General features: G+C 41.9%; 1 protein-coding gene across 1 annotated transcript in view; it reads left to right on the plus strand.

Annotated features, from left to right (window-relative positions):
- ccdc166 (coiled-coil domain containing 166) overlaps positions 1-13,250 on the plus strand; it is a 97,986-nt gene that overhangs the window by 16,600 nt on the left and 68,136 nt on the right. The gene's annotated exons all lie outside the window — the stretch shown is intronic.

The raw sequence follows: 13,250 nt of genomic DNA on the forward strand, positions 1-13,250 counted from the left end.
GTAACTACGTTAGATTACAAGTTACTTTAGTAGTTACATTCAGCAGCAAAATTAATTTTTCCAATACTCACTTTATTGGAAGTGCATTTTTAACAGTAACAATGTATTGAAGCAGGTTCGGTAACCGAGGCAGAAACTGCTTAATCCAAAAATCCCGAGGAGGGAAACTTTATTGATAACGCAACCCTGGCGCGCGCAGGCCCCGCCCCCCAGTGTCACTTAAAGGGCAAGACTCGCCGTGAGGAGTAGGAGTCGCTACAACATCTCCTGACATTACGTTTGTGTAGCTGCGCGGTATTATTTGTAAATTTATTTGTAAACGTAATACAAGCGAACTGGGGTGGGTTTCCCGAAACGTTCGTAGCGCCAAGTACTTCGTAACCTCGTATGAAGCTACGAACGTTTCGGGAAACCCACCCCAGTTCAGTCAGACAGCTTGTGAAACGAAATACCATTACAATTTCAAGCATTTTAAAGTAGGCGACGTTAGTCAAAATTCCAGCACTTTTCAAACGTGGAACACAAAGCAACATTAAAATTCATCAGGTAAATGTTCCTTCCCCTGTTTTTGAGGGGTGTTTCTTTATACTACCACATATCGTTACGGGAGGACACAGCAAAGAATGACTTGTAAAACGTGCTCGCGCTCTCACAGGGTCGCGCGCAGCGTGCGGAGTCGAGCGCTACGGTCAGACGCAAAAGTAGAACTGAGCCAAGAAGAAAGCAAAAATTTATATTTTACTAGGGAAAATATAAATAGTAACGCACAGTTATTTGGATAAGTAACTTTAATCTGGTTACTGGACTGGAAATAGTAGCGCGTTATATTACTCGTTACCGAAAAAAGTGGTAAGATTAGAGTAACGCGTTACTAAGTAACGCGTTACTGACATCACTGGTCACCGCCCGTCTCTGGTGGTGTTCTCCGCCCGATCTAACGAAAACCGCAGTAAGTGGGAATTTTTTTAAGTGTTAAATATCCGCCAGTGTCTGCCCGCCGGATGATCTCTGTTATATGATAGGGATATAGTGAGATATTGCCTACAGAAAGTCTATAAGGTGGGGATACTGCAATATCGCCCACGCGAGATAGGACTTAGCCCAGCGCCCGTCAGTCTGGCCAGAGATCCAGCTGGGCAGAAGCGCACTGATTAGACGTAATACAGTGTTGTGCGTAATAGAAAAGGAGAGTGAGTCATGGTAAAGGAGAGTGAGTAATGGCCTGGTGGTTAGAGAACTGATCTTGTGACCATGGGTTTGATTTCCAGACCTGAGGCCATGACTGAGGTGCTCCTGAGCAAGGCACTTAACCCTCAATTGCTCACTTGTATAAAAAATGAGATAAAAATGTAAGTTGCTCTGGATAAGGGCGTCTGCCAAATGCCATAAATGTAATTGTAATGGTAAAGGAGGGTGAATAGTAAAGAAGTGGTAAAGAAAAGTGGGATTTGCATATGGGATTAACCTGAGTTTGAGTCATTGATGGATATATACGAGTCAGAGCTTTTTATGAGAAGGGCTTTCTTGTATTTAAACCAAAGCTAAAGATTTAATGCTTGGCTCGCAGTGCCAGCTGTGTGCCACCAGATGGAGCTGATGTTCTGTGGATTATTCTGTGCTCATAAACCTGATCTCTCATAGGTGACCATGGATGTTCTCTATAAGAGTGTCCTTGGACTTTCTTGTCTGTCTTATGTTTATCTCCTCATGTCCCTGTCTCGCTGTCTCTTCTGGTTAGAGAGATGGAGAGAGTGTGTGTGTTCTGCATTACAGGTATTCATCTTTTCCTGGTACCATGGTCAGAGTCACGGACTCTGGTTCAAATCTTTTCATTTAATTTCATTTAATTTGTCTTGGGGGTCTGAGCCTGTAACCCACCTAGTTGGGTGTGATCCTTTCCTCCTTCCTCCTCTAACATCCTCACCAAACACTCCCCTCACCCTCTACTGGAGTTGTGTGCTCTGTTTCTCTCACTGTCCCTGTAGTGGAGCAGGAAGAGTGGTGAGTTCCCCCTGTCCTTCCATATGACCCCATCAGTTCTGTTCCTTTCCTGCTCTGATTCATTTACAGTTGGATCCACATACACCTGTCTAGGGGCTTCAACCTTCGATTACTGGGTGCATCAACCCTGATCACTACAACAGCCTGCTGCCCCATTACAAAAGACACAAGTCCTTCTGTCCTTTCGTTCCTTTAATAAAGAGAGCTCGGTGTCCCCTCACTTCTGTGTCCAGTATCCTTCTGACCCAAACACCTCGGGGAAACACCTTTCTGTGCATGTGTCTAAAAAGCTGAGGATGACACCCATTTGGGTGATGTTAAAAAAGGTTCACCCAGCACCAACTAACATGCACATTTCTAATGTATTCAGAAAACACATTTTGCTCATTGTAATAATCATTTAAATAGTAAATGATGATGGATAATTAAGTGCTGTTCAGCCTGATCTATACCACACAGTGCAATCATAGCACTTGTTGTCGAAATGTAGTTTGTGTGAGATAGTGGTATACCAAATAAACTTTGGTATTAATCGCAAGTATAAAAAAATACCTACAGTGAACAGCAAAACACCTTTGATATAAAACCTATTCCTGTGTTGTCCTCACTGTGACGCCGGGGGCGTCGGGACAGAGGCAGTCGGAGATGTGGGTTGGACAGAAGGTGGTTTATTATCCATGGCAACCAGTAACACTCGTAGCGCATACACAGCAAGTAATGCAAGGTAAAGCTCGTAGCGCACACACTGTAGATGCAAGGTAAAGCTCGTAGCGCACACACTGTGGATGCAAGGTGAAGCTCGTAGCGCACACACTGTGGATGCAAGGTGAAGCTTGTAGCGTACACACACGGTAGGGAACGCAGTGACGGACTCGCTCTCAACCAGAGACGCTCGTGTAGCGGCAATGTGCAGCACTGGACCAGACGACCTGCGGGCTTAAGCACCTGCTCTGTATGGCTTGAGAGCGGACACATGAAATGCACGCGACACACGTCTGTCTTCGGGCAGACTGATGCGATAAGTAACTAGGTTAAGCCGCCTCAAGATGACGTACGGGCCGGCATATCTCTCCCCCAGTTTACCTCTCCTGCCCAGGCGTCCATCTTCGGTGGAGACCCACACCTTATCCCCTACCTGATAAGATGGGGTCTCTCCCCTCCGACGGTCGGCTTTCCTCTTGAATCGCCGAATCGCCTCTCTCAGCCGCTGATGGGTGTCCTCCCACACCCGCTCACTCCTCTTGCACCACTCCTCGACGATGGGCTGGTCTGAGGACGCGGCGTTCCAAGGATAGAGCGGCGGCTGGCGACCGAGCACGCACTCGAACGGTGTCATCCCCGTGCTGGAATGTGTGAGGGAGTTCTTTGCGTACTCGGCCCAGGGCAGAAGGGCGCACCATGTGTCCGCGTGCTCGCTGCAGTACGCGCGCAGGAACTTTCCCACCTCCTGGTTCGCTCGCTCCACCTGTCCGTTAGCCTGCGGATGGTAACCAGAGGTTAGGCTAACCGTGATGTTGAGCTTGGACAGGAACTCCCGCCACACACGCGAGGTGAACTGCGGTCCCCTGTCCGACACGATATCCTCAGGCAGACCGAACTGCCGGAATATGTGCCGAAACAAGAGATCCGCAGTCTCCCAAGCGGTGGGCAGGCCCCGCAGGGGAAGGAAGCGAACCATCTTCGAGAACCGGTCTATCACCACCATGATGACCGTGTTCTCCTCGGACGGGGGGAGGTCTGTGACAAAATCCAGAGCGATGTGCGTCCATGGTTGCTTGGGTGCAGGGAGAGGGAGGAGCTTACCCGCAGGAGGAGTGTGTGGCACCTTGCACCACGCACACACCGCGCAGGACGCCACCTGCTGCAGTACGTCCCGGTGCAGCCCCGGCCACCAGTAGCGAGCCCCCAACAACTGAGCCGTTTTTGACACCCCTGGGTGCCCCGTCCCCACTGACGTATGAGCCCAGCTGATGAGGGCACTACGGTGCGCGGGGGGAACGTACTTACGATGCGGCGGGCAACCTGGATGCGGGTTCGCTGCCTCGATCTCCCGATCGATCTTCCACTCCAAGGCTCCCACGACGCACTCAGGCGTAAGCACCGGCTCGTCGACTCCGTACTGCCAGGAAAGGACCTAGATAGCTCATCCGCACGCTGGTTCTTCTCTCCTGACCGGTACGTCACCTGGAACTTGAAACGAGAGAAATACAGAGACCACCTGGCTTGACGGGCGTTCATCCATTTCGTGGTCCTGATATATTCCAGGTTTTTGTGGTCAGTAAGCACGGTGAATGGATGCTTAGCTCCCTCCAGCCAGTGTCTCCACTCACCGAACGCCTTGCGCATGACCAACAACTCACGGTCTCCCACCCCGTAGTTACGCTCGGCGGCGGTGAGCTTCCTAGAGTAGAAGGCTATGGGACGGAGAGAGCTATGCTTCTTCGGTCGCTGTGACAGCACGTACTCCCACGTTCGACGCGTCTACCTCCACTATAAAGGGACGGTTAGGATCCGGTTGGTGCAGAACCGGCGCGTTGACAAACGCTTGCTTCAGCTGGTTGAACGCTCTCGTAGATCTCTCTGTCCAGCGAAGCTTAACTCCTCCCCCTCTCAGCATGTCAGTAAGGGGCTCTGCGATCTGACTATATGCGCGAATGAACCGCCTGTAGAAATTCGCGAAGCCCAGAAATCTCTGCAGCTCACGCCGTGTGTGAGGCTGCGTCCATTTCACGACCGCCTCCACCTTCCTGTGCTGCATGTGCACGGAGCCTGGCCTAATGGTGTAGCCTAGGAAGTTCATCTCACTGAGATGGAACTCGCACTTCTCGAGCTTGCAATACAACCGATTGCGCAAGAGCGTGCCCAGAACTGCCCGTACATCACGCACATGTTGGTCGTAGGAGGGTGAATAGATCAGGATGTTATCGATGTAAGCGACAACGCATCTATTCAGAAACTCTCTTAAGACCTCATTAATGAACGCCTGGAAGAACGACGGGGCAGACGCCAAGCCATAAGGCAAGACGCGATACTCATAGTGCCCCGTAGAGGTACTAAATGCCGTCTTCCATTCATCACCCTCGCGTACGCGAATAAAGTTGTAGGAGCTGCGCAGATCTAGTTTAGTGGGAGTGGTTGCGTGCGCGGGGGTGTGTGCTGGGATCGGCTGCTGGCCGGGTTGCGCGCCCTCTGGTGGCGACCCGGCCCCCTCACCGTGACACTCACTATTACAGAGTTGACCCATTCCTTGTAGTAATCCACAGCTGGTAAGACATAAAGGTCTTAAAATGGTGTAAATTGTCAAAAACATCTAAAAACAAAGACTGAAACTTCTGAAGAAAGAAAGAAATAAAAATGTTTAAATGATAAATCCATAAACAATAGTCTGACCAAATAAAACTTGGACTTAATAAAATGCAGACTTAATAAAACATGATAGTAACTGAATGACCCTCTCCCCTTCTCCATTGTGGGCTGTGGTGAGTATCTCTGGAAGGACTGCTTGTGGGAATCAGGTACTGAGTGGACCTTCCCCACAAGCCTAAGCAGGCGGGTGATGAGAAGAATACTGCCACACATCAGCTGGACGAAATGGTTGACCGGCTGGCCACGAGGGACTCTACTGGTCGTGATGGGCTGGTTTACACTGCTTCCCATATATAGTTTGCAATATTTTTTGTATTACATTTTCACATAAAGGTAAATAATACCAAACAACTTATTGTTAAACTCTAATGAGTAGACATCATTGATCCTTTTTTAAAGAAATATGAAATTGTATAGTCTGCAGTGCTACGTAGTATTTTGAACCTATGGGTGTAACTAATTTGACTTGGCTTTTGTACGAGTTTCCAAATGATCGTACAGACCGATCCGCGTAACTGATGCATGTTCAACGATGGCAGCCTATCCACCAGACACATTCGAGTCCTGTATGCAGTTATTGACTTTATTATCTTACTTCAGTGACGTACCACGAAATACATACTGCAATATTCTCATGCCACTTCCATATTTCACGTCTAAACCTAATTCTATAATTAGTGACATGAGGACACATGGACATGGTCAGAAAACCGTGTGGCTCACTCTCTCACTTGCTCTCTAAAGGTAAAGGAATCCACTCCCCAATAAGAAAAAAACACACCCCGCCTTACACGTGACCTCACTCATAACACACAATGCATACTCAAAACCTCACCCTGCATAACACAATGCAAATGCATCAAAACAAAACAATTACAGTTGTGATCAAATTTATTCAACCCCCACTGAAATAAAGTGTTTTGGCCAGTTTGACATTGATTTTGATCATTTCAGTCATCTTATTTACAATTATATCAAAGAGGCACTTATAAATTAGACAAACATAACATAATATTTATGATGGAATAACCACAAATGTCTTTACTGTGCTCACATCATTATCAGTTTTATTCAACCCCCTAGTGACATTATTTTTTAGTACTTAGTACAACATCCTTTTCCAGTTATGACAGCTTTCAAGCGTGAAGCATAGCTTGACACAAGTGTCTTGCAGCGACCTATGGGTATCTTAGCCCATTCTTCATGGGCAAAAGCCTCCAGTTCAGTCACATTCTTAGGCTTGCGCACTGCAACTGCCTTCTTTAGGTCCCACCAGAGGTTCTCAATTGGATTTAAGTCTGGTGATTGCGATGGCCACTCTAGAATGTTCCAGCCTTTCATGTTCAACCATGCTCTAGTGGACTTGGATGTGTGCTTCGGATCATTGTCCTGTTGGAAGGTCCAACGTCTCCCAAGCCGCAGGTTTGTGACTGACTCCATCACATTTTCCTCCAAGATCTCCTGGTACTGAAGGGAATTCATGGTACCCTGCACACGTTGAAGCTTTCCTGTACCATTAGAAGCAAAACAGCCCCAAAGCATAATTGACCCCTCGCCATGCTTCACAGTAGGCAAGGTGTTCTTTTGTTCATAAGCCTGGTTCTTCCTTCTCCAAACATAGCGCTGGTCCATTGTCCCAAACAGTTCTAATTTAGTTTCATCTGACCACAGTACACTGTTCCAAAACCTTTGTGGCTTGTCCACATGACTTTTGGCATACTGCAGTCGACTTTTCTTGTTCTTTGGAGTCAGCAAGGGGGTGTGTCTGGGCGTTCTGGCATGGAGGTCTTCGTTATGCAGTGCGCGCCTTATTGTCTGAGCTGAAACTTCAGTGCCCACATCTGACAGGTCTTTTTTCAGTTCCTTAGCAGTCACGCGGGGATTTTTCTCCACATTACGCTTCAGGTAGCGCACAGCAGTCGCGGTCAGGATCTTCTTTCTGCCACGACCAAGTAACGTTTCCACTGTGCCCTTTAACTTGAACTTGCGAATGATACTTCCGATAGTGTCTCTTGGAATATTTAACAACTTCGCAATCTTTTTATATCCATTGCCATTCTTGTGAAGAGCAATAACCTCTTCTCTTGTCTTCTGGGACCATTCTCTTGCCTTCACCATGCTTGGAAACATTTCATTTCATTTCATTTCATTTATTTATTTATTCACATTTATTTGAGCACAGTTTAAAACATTTTTTCATTGTAATTCATTTGATTATGTGAAAAGGTACACCCTAAGAAGCTAAAGAGCTTTTAAGTGGGGACCGTACATAGTAATAGGTAACACGTAGTCCATTCTCCATATACACATCTATACACACATAAACACATTTTACATACTTATACATGTACATAAACTAATAATAATAATAATAACAATAACAACAAACGATAAACAAACACATAACAATGATCACAATTTTTCCCCAACCCAAACCTAGTTTTAGTTAGAGTCCATATGGTCTTTTCCCTTCCTGTCACATTCTGGTATAAATGTTTAAAATAATAAAGCAAATAATAGAAGAAATAATAATAGTAATTAGATTAGTTCATGTTTGAGCAATATATCAACAACAATTTCCTCCTTAATCTTGTTTTAAAAATCTGCAAGGATTGAGACATTTGTAAGTCTATATCCATATCATTCCATACCTGTGGTCCTTTACAGACTATGCTAAGACTAGTACATTTGAGTTTGCGTTTTTTTCCTGTTATATAATGCTTTTTCCTAGTCTGATAAGTATGAGAGGGGAAACATATTGGAATTAGATAACAAAGTCTATCATTGAGCTTATTTACAACAGAATACATGGTACAAGCATTATGCAGAATATTGAGTTCCGTAATTTTCAGAAGACCCAATCGATAAAAAAGAGGTTCAGAAGGTGTGTCAAATCCGGACCAAGAAATGACACGAATAATTTTCTTCTGTAGAATGAGAAGTTTCTTCAGATGGCTGGGAAAGGTATTACTCCAAATAATATTACAATAATTCAAATGAGGTTCAAATAAGGTCCGATATAATATTACGAGTGCTTTTCCAGGTAAGAAATGCCTCAATTTGAGAAATAATCCAACATATTTTGATAATTTCTTTATTAATTCATCAATATGGCTCCTGAAGTTTACGAACTCATCTATATGAACCCCCAGGAATCTAGTATATGCCACTCTCACAATAGAGATACCGTTAATTTCTATTTTCACTTGTTCAATATTACTTCGATTTCTAGGTGAGCGAAATATGATAAAATTAGTCTTTTTTATATTTAAATATAATTTATTACTTTTTAACCATGTATCAACTTTATTTAATTCATCATTTAGAACATTTTCCAAGATATTTGTATTTTTGTGGGATGTAAATAAATTTGTGTCATCTGCAAACAGTATGTTATGTAGAATATTGGAGGAAAGTGGAAAATCATTTATATATAAAATGAAAAGAAGTGGCCCTAAAATAGATCCCTGGGGAACACCACATTGCATTATTTGATAATCAGACTTATAATTGTTTATAGCAACATATTGATGCCTCCCATATAAGTAACTTTTAAACCAACTTAAAGTTGTCCCTCTAATACCATAATATTGTAATTTATGTAATAAAATTTCAAAATCAATGGTGTCAAATGCCTTCGACAGGTCAAGGAAAACTCCAATACCACACTCGCCTTTTTCAATTGCTTCATTAATTTTTTCTAGAAGATCCAGAATTGCCATAGCAGTGGTACTCTTTTTCCTAAAGCCATATTGTGAAGGAGTCAAAATTTTGTATTTTTCCAAGAAATTATTTAGTCTGCTATATACAACCCTCTCCAACACTTTAGACAGTGCAGGCAATATTGATATAGGTCGATAATTGGAAAGATCATTTTTGTCCCCTGACTTGTATACCGGTACAACTCTAGCAATTTTTGTCATGTCAGGCACAACCCCACAGACCAAAGAAAGATTAATAGAGTAGACAAGTGGTTCCAGAATTGCATTTATAATACCTTTAAGAATTTTACTAGAAATATTATCTATACCAATAGTATGGGAGGTTTTCAGTTTCATAACTATTCTATACACTTCATCATTATCTGTTGGCCCCATAAAAAATGAATTAGAATAATTTCCTTGAAGGTATTTCCTAAACGTGATATTCTGTGGTTGATTTATGTTTGTAGATAGTTGTTTTCCAACTGAAATGAAATGATCATTAAATTTATTTACAAGGTTTAGACTGGCATTTCCTTCATTTTTGGGGTCTACCTTGTTATCAATATAAGGAAGCACAATATTTTTATGCTTCCGACCGAGAATTTCATTGAGCACCTGCCAAGATTTTTTTTGGTCACCCTGGTGGACTTGAAGGAGTTCAGTATAATACATTCTCTTACTTATTCGTATTAATTGTGTGAGCTTATTTCTATACTTTGAGTAAATGTCTTTATTTGTGTTACTAGGATTCTTTACTAGCTGTTTATACAGTCTATTCTTTTTATTTATAGATTTTAAAATGCCCTTTGTTAGCCAGGGTTTTTGTTCAATAATACCTTGTTTTATATATCTTTCTGGTATGGTAGAATTGATAGAATCTGTAATTTCATAGATTAATGCATCATACGCAGCATTTGGATCTTTACAGTTGTATACTGATTCCCACGTTTTATTATGGAGGTTTGCACACAATTTTTGAAGAGATTTTCGATTTATAATTTTAACTCTAGTTTTGATAGTAGGAACATTTAATATTCCTGAGAAATCAGTACATAAAATAACAGGATAATGATCAGTTATATCTGTGAGTATTACACCCGAGATTATGGGAGCTTTATGCAAATTTGTAAAAATATTATCAATAATTGTCTTACTGGAATCAGTTACCCGAGTAAATGTATTTATTGTGGGGAAAAAAGAAGATGAATATAAAATATTAATAAAATCCTTTATCCTCAGGTCATCCTTGGCTAGGTCTATATTATAATCCCCAAGAATGAAGCATGTTTTATTTGTTTGGTTTATGCAATATAGAAGTTTTTCTAAATTAGTTCTAAATTTTTCAATATCAGAATCTGGTGGCCTATAAATTACTCCTACGATAATATTTTTGCTGTTTTTTACATCTATTTCCAGGAATAGGGAATCTGAATGACTATCATCAATAATGAGGTCTTCACGGATAGTAACTGAAAGATGGGATGCTGCATACAGACAGACTCCCCCTCCTGGTCTACTAAGTCGATTTTTGGTATAAAGGTTATATCCATCAAGTTTGAGAATATCTATACATGATCCTTCGTTTAGCCATGTTTCACTACATCCAATGATTTTAAATCTCTGTCCTATGTTAGTTAATAGGGAGACTAAGTCGTCGTGATGTTTATTTAGACTCCTAATATTAAGGTGCATCAATGACAGTTTTTGGTTATTAATTATGTGTTTTAGCTGATGTGATAAAAAATGTTTACAGTTTAGATTCCCGCCATTATAAACACAATTTTGCTCAAATATTTCATGATCATTAGTGCAATTAAATTCATGTAAGCCCATATACTGCAAACCTATAATGATAGTATTGACCAGTGATTGATTGTAAGACAAGAAAGGGCTCCATAATATCTTCAAATTTAACTACTATAACTAACAACCCACCCCCCCCACCCCCCAAGACACACACAAGCATGCACATGTACATATGAATATACATATACACCCAAAAAAAACAAAGAAAAAAATCCTAAACACTAATGCTAAAGTCAAACCCAACATAATATTAGAAATTAATTAAAGTGACCACAATACCCAATTAATTAAAATCCGAAGTTTAGATAATATGCAATTTCCTGGCATCAGAGAGTCTGCTGATAACATGTAATTTCATCTTATGTGTAAGCAGATGTATGCGCCCATCACGTGTCCAACTTGCAGTTAGTTTATCCTTGTATTTTTCTCGTAGCTCAGTAAACAGTTTCACTCTCTTTGTAGTTAAGTTCTCTAAAATATGCATTTTAGAGTTCTTCAGTGCTTTTTTCGTCTTGAAAATATGGTCCCGAACATTGTAATTTGTGAACTTAACGATAATACCCCTAGGTTTAGCTTTCAGGTGGGCAGGCTTTTGTCCTAATCGATGACTTGTGTCAATCTCAGAGGGCTGAACCTCTATTTTGAGAGTGGTTTTAAAAATGTCACAAACAAGTTTAGTTGTATTTTCCATATTTGTTTCAGGGACACCAAAGACAATGAGACAATTCCGCCGTGAGTGCTGTTCTTGTTCGTCAAGATTATCAGTGATATCATCATACTTCTGCTCTAGTTCACTCAGTTTATCAGCTGTGTGTTTTAATTCATACTGCACGGATTCTCTTACTGTCTCAGTGATGGTCTCCGCGATGGCTCTCTTGACAGGTTCGATGAGGGAATCCACCAGTATCTTACTGATTTTGTTGACAAAATCTATGTCTTGGAAAAGGGTATCCATCTGCTTGCTTATTATATCGGTGATGTCCGCTCTATGTAGCTGGTCCTCCATGCTGCTAGAGTTTCCTCCCGGCATAATGATGGTGTTTTACGTGCCGACAAAGCCGCGGTGAAAAAACTCCGCTTCAGACGATGTAAACAGCCTCCGCCGTTGTCTGTCTCGTCGATACAGGTGCCCGGGTCACCAAGGTGACAAAAAGTTTAAGCAAAGCAGAGGAAATCACAGTAAATAATACATAATTTGTTGGTCGACCTAAGCACGTTTGTTACTCCCGTCTCGCACTGTCCCGCGTTGATGACATCATCCAATTATCAATGGGTGATAATGGGTGATTACACCAGTAGATGTCTAGAAGGAGCTGAGTATCACAGTCCTTTTAAATCTGCCTAATTGGTGCTTATCATGCTTGATTGCTGCTCGTTGACATCCACAGATGTTTTCAATACCTGATGGAAAACACTGGAATGAACCTCTGTTCTTAGGAGTGGTAGTCGTAAAGGGGTTGAATAATTGTGTCAATGAAGAAATCACAAAAAGGCCATTTAATACTTTATGACAAAAAAAATTGATGCTATCTTAGTTGCATTTAGTTCTTTAACAAGTCCTTGTAAGATTTCATTATGAACACAATTACAAATGTGCACTGAATTCCATAAAACCCTTCGCAGCATTGGGGGTTGAATAAATTTGATCACAACTGTATGTCCAAGAGACCTAATGTATTTGGGTCCATATAAAATGTGGGTTTACAGTGTATCAAAAGCTTTTGCCAAGTCTATAAAAACTGCTGCGCAATACTGTTTGTTATCTAAAGCAGAGATAATATCATTGAGAATTTTAAGCGTGGCGGAGACACAGCCATAACCTGATCTAAACCCTGACTGAAACTCAGACAGAATATTATTAGTCTCCAGATATTTGATCAATTGTCTGTTAACAAGCCTCTCTAACACCTTTGATAAGCACGGTAATATAGAGATTGGCCTATAGCAATTGAGGTCTGTCTGATCTCCACCTTTAAAAAGAGGGCGTACCAGAGCTGTCTTCCAAGCTTGTGGAAAGTTTGCACTACATAAAGACAGATAAAAAAGATCTGCAATTGGTTTTGCAATTACTGAAGCTCCTATCTTAACAAAGAACGGGGCCAACTCATCAGATCCAGCTGGTTTATTACTGTCCAATTTCAGTAACTCATCCAACACCTCATCTACTGAAACCAGTTCCAGAGTGAAATTCTGACTAACGGTTAAAGAACATGAAGAAGCAAATGATGACTTGGATAACTTGGGAGACAAATCAGTATATGAACTACTTAGGCTGCAAGAAAACTTAGCAGCATCAGAGAAAAGACCAGGATTTATAAAATGTTGGTTTATAATGTTAACCATTTGCACTTTGTCAGAAATAATGAGACCATT

This window comes from Brachyhypopomus gauderio, unplaced genomic scaffold (genome assembly GCF_052324685.1).
Source record: "Brachyhypopomus gauderio isolate BG-103 unplaced genomic scaffold, BGAUD_0.2 sc114, whole genome shotgun sequence".
NCBI classification, from domain to species: domain Eukaryota; kingdom Metazoa; phylum Chordata; class Actinopteri; order Gymnotiformes; family Hypopomidae; genus Brachyhypopomus; species Brachyhypopomus gauderio.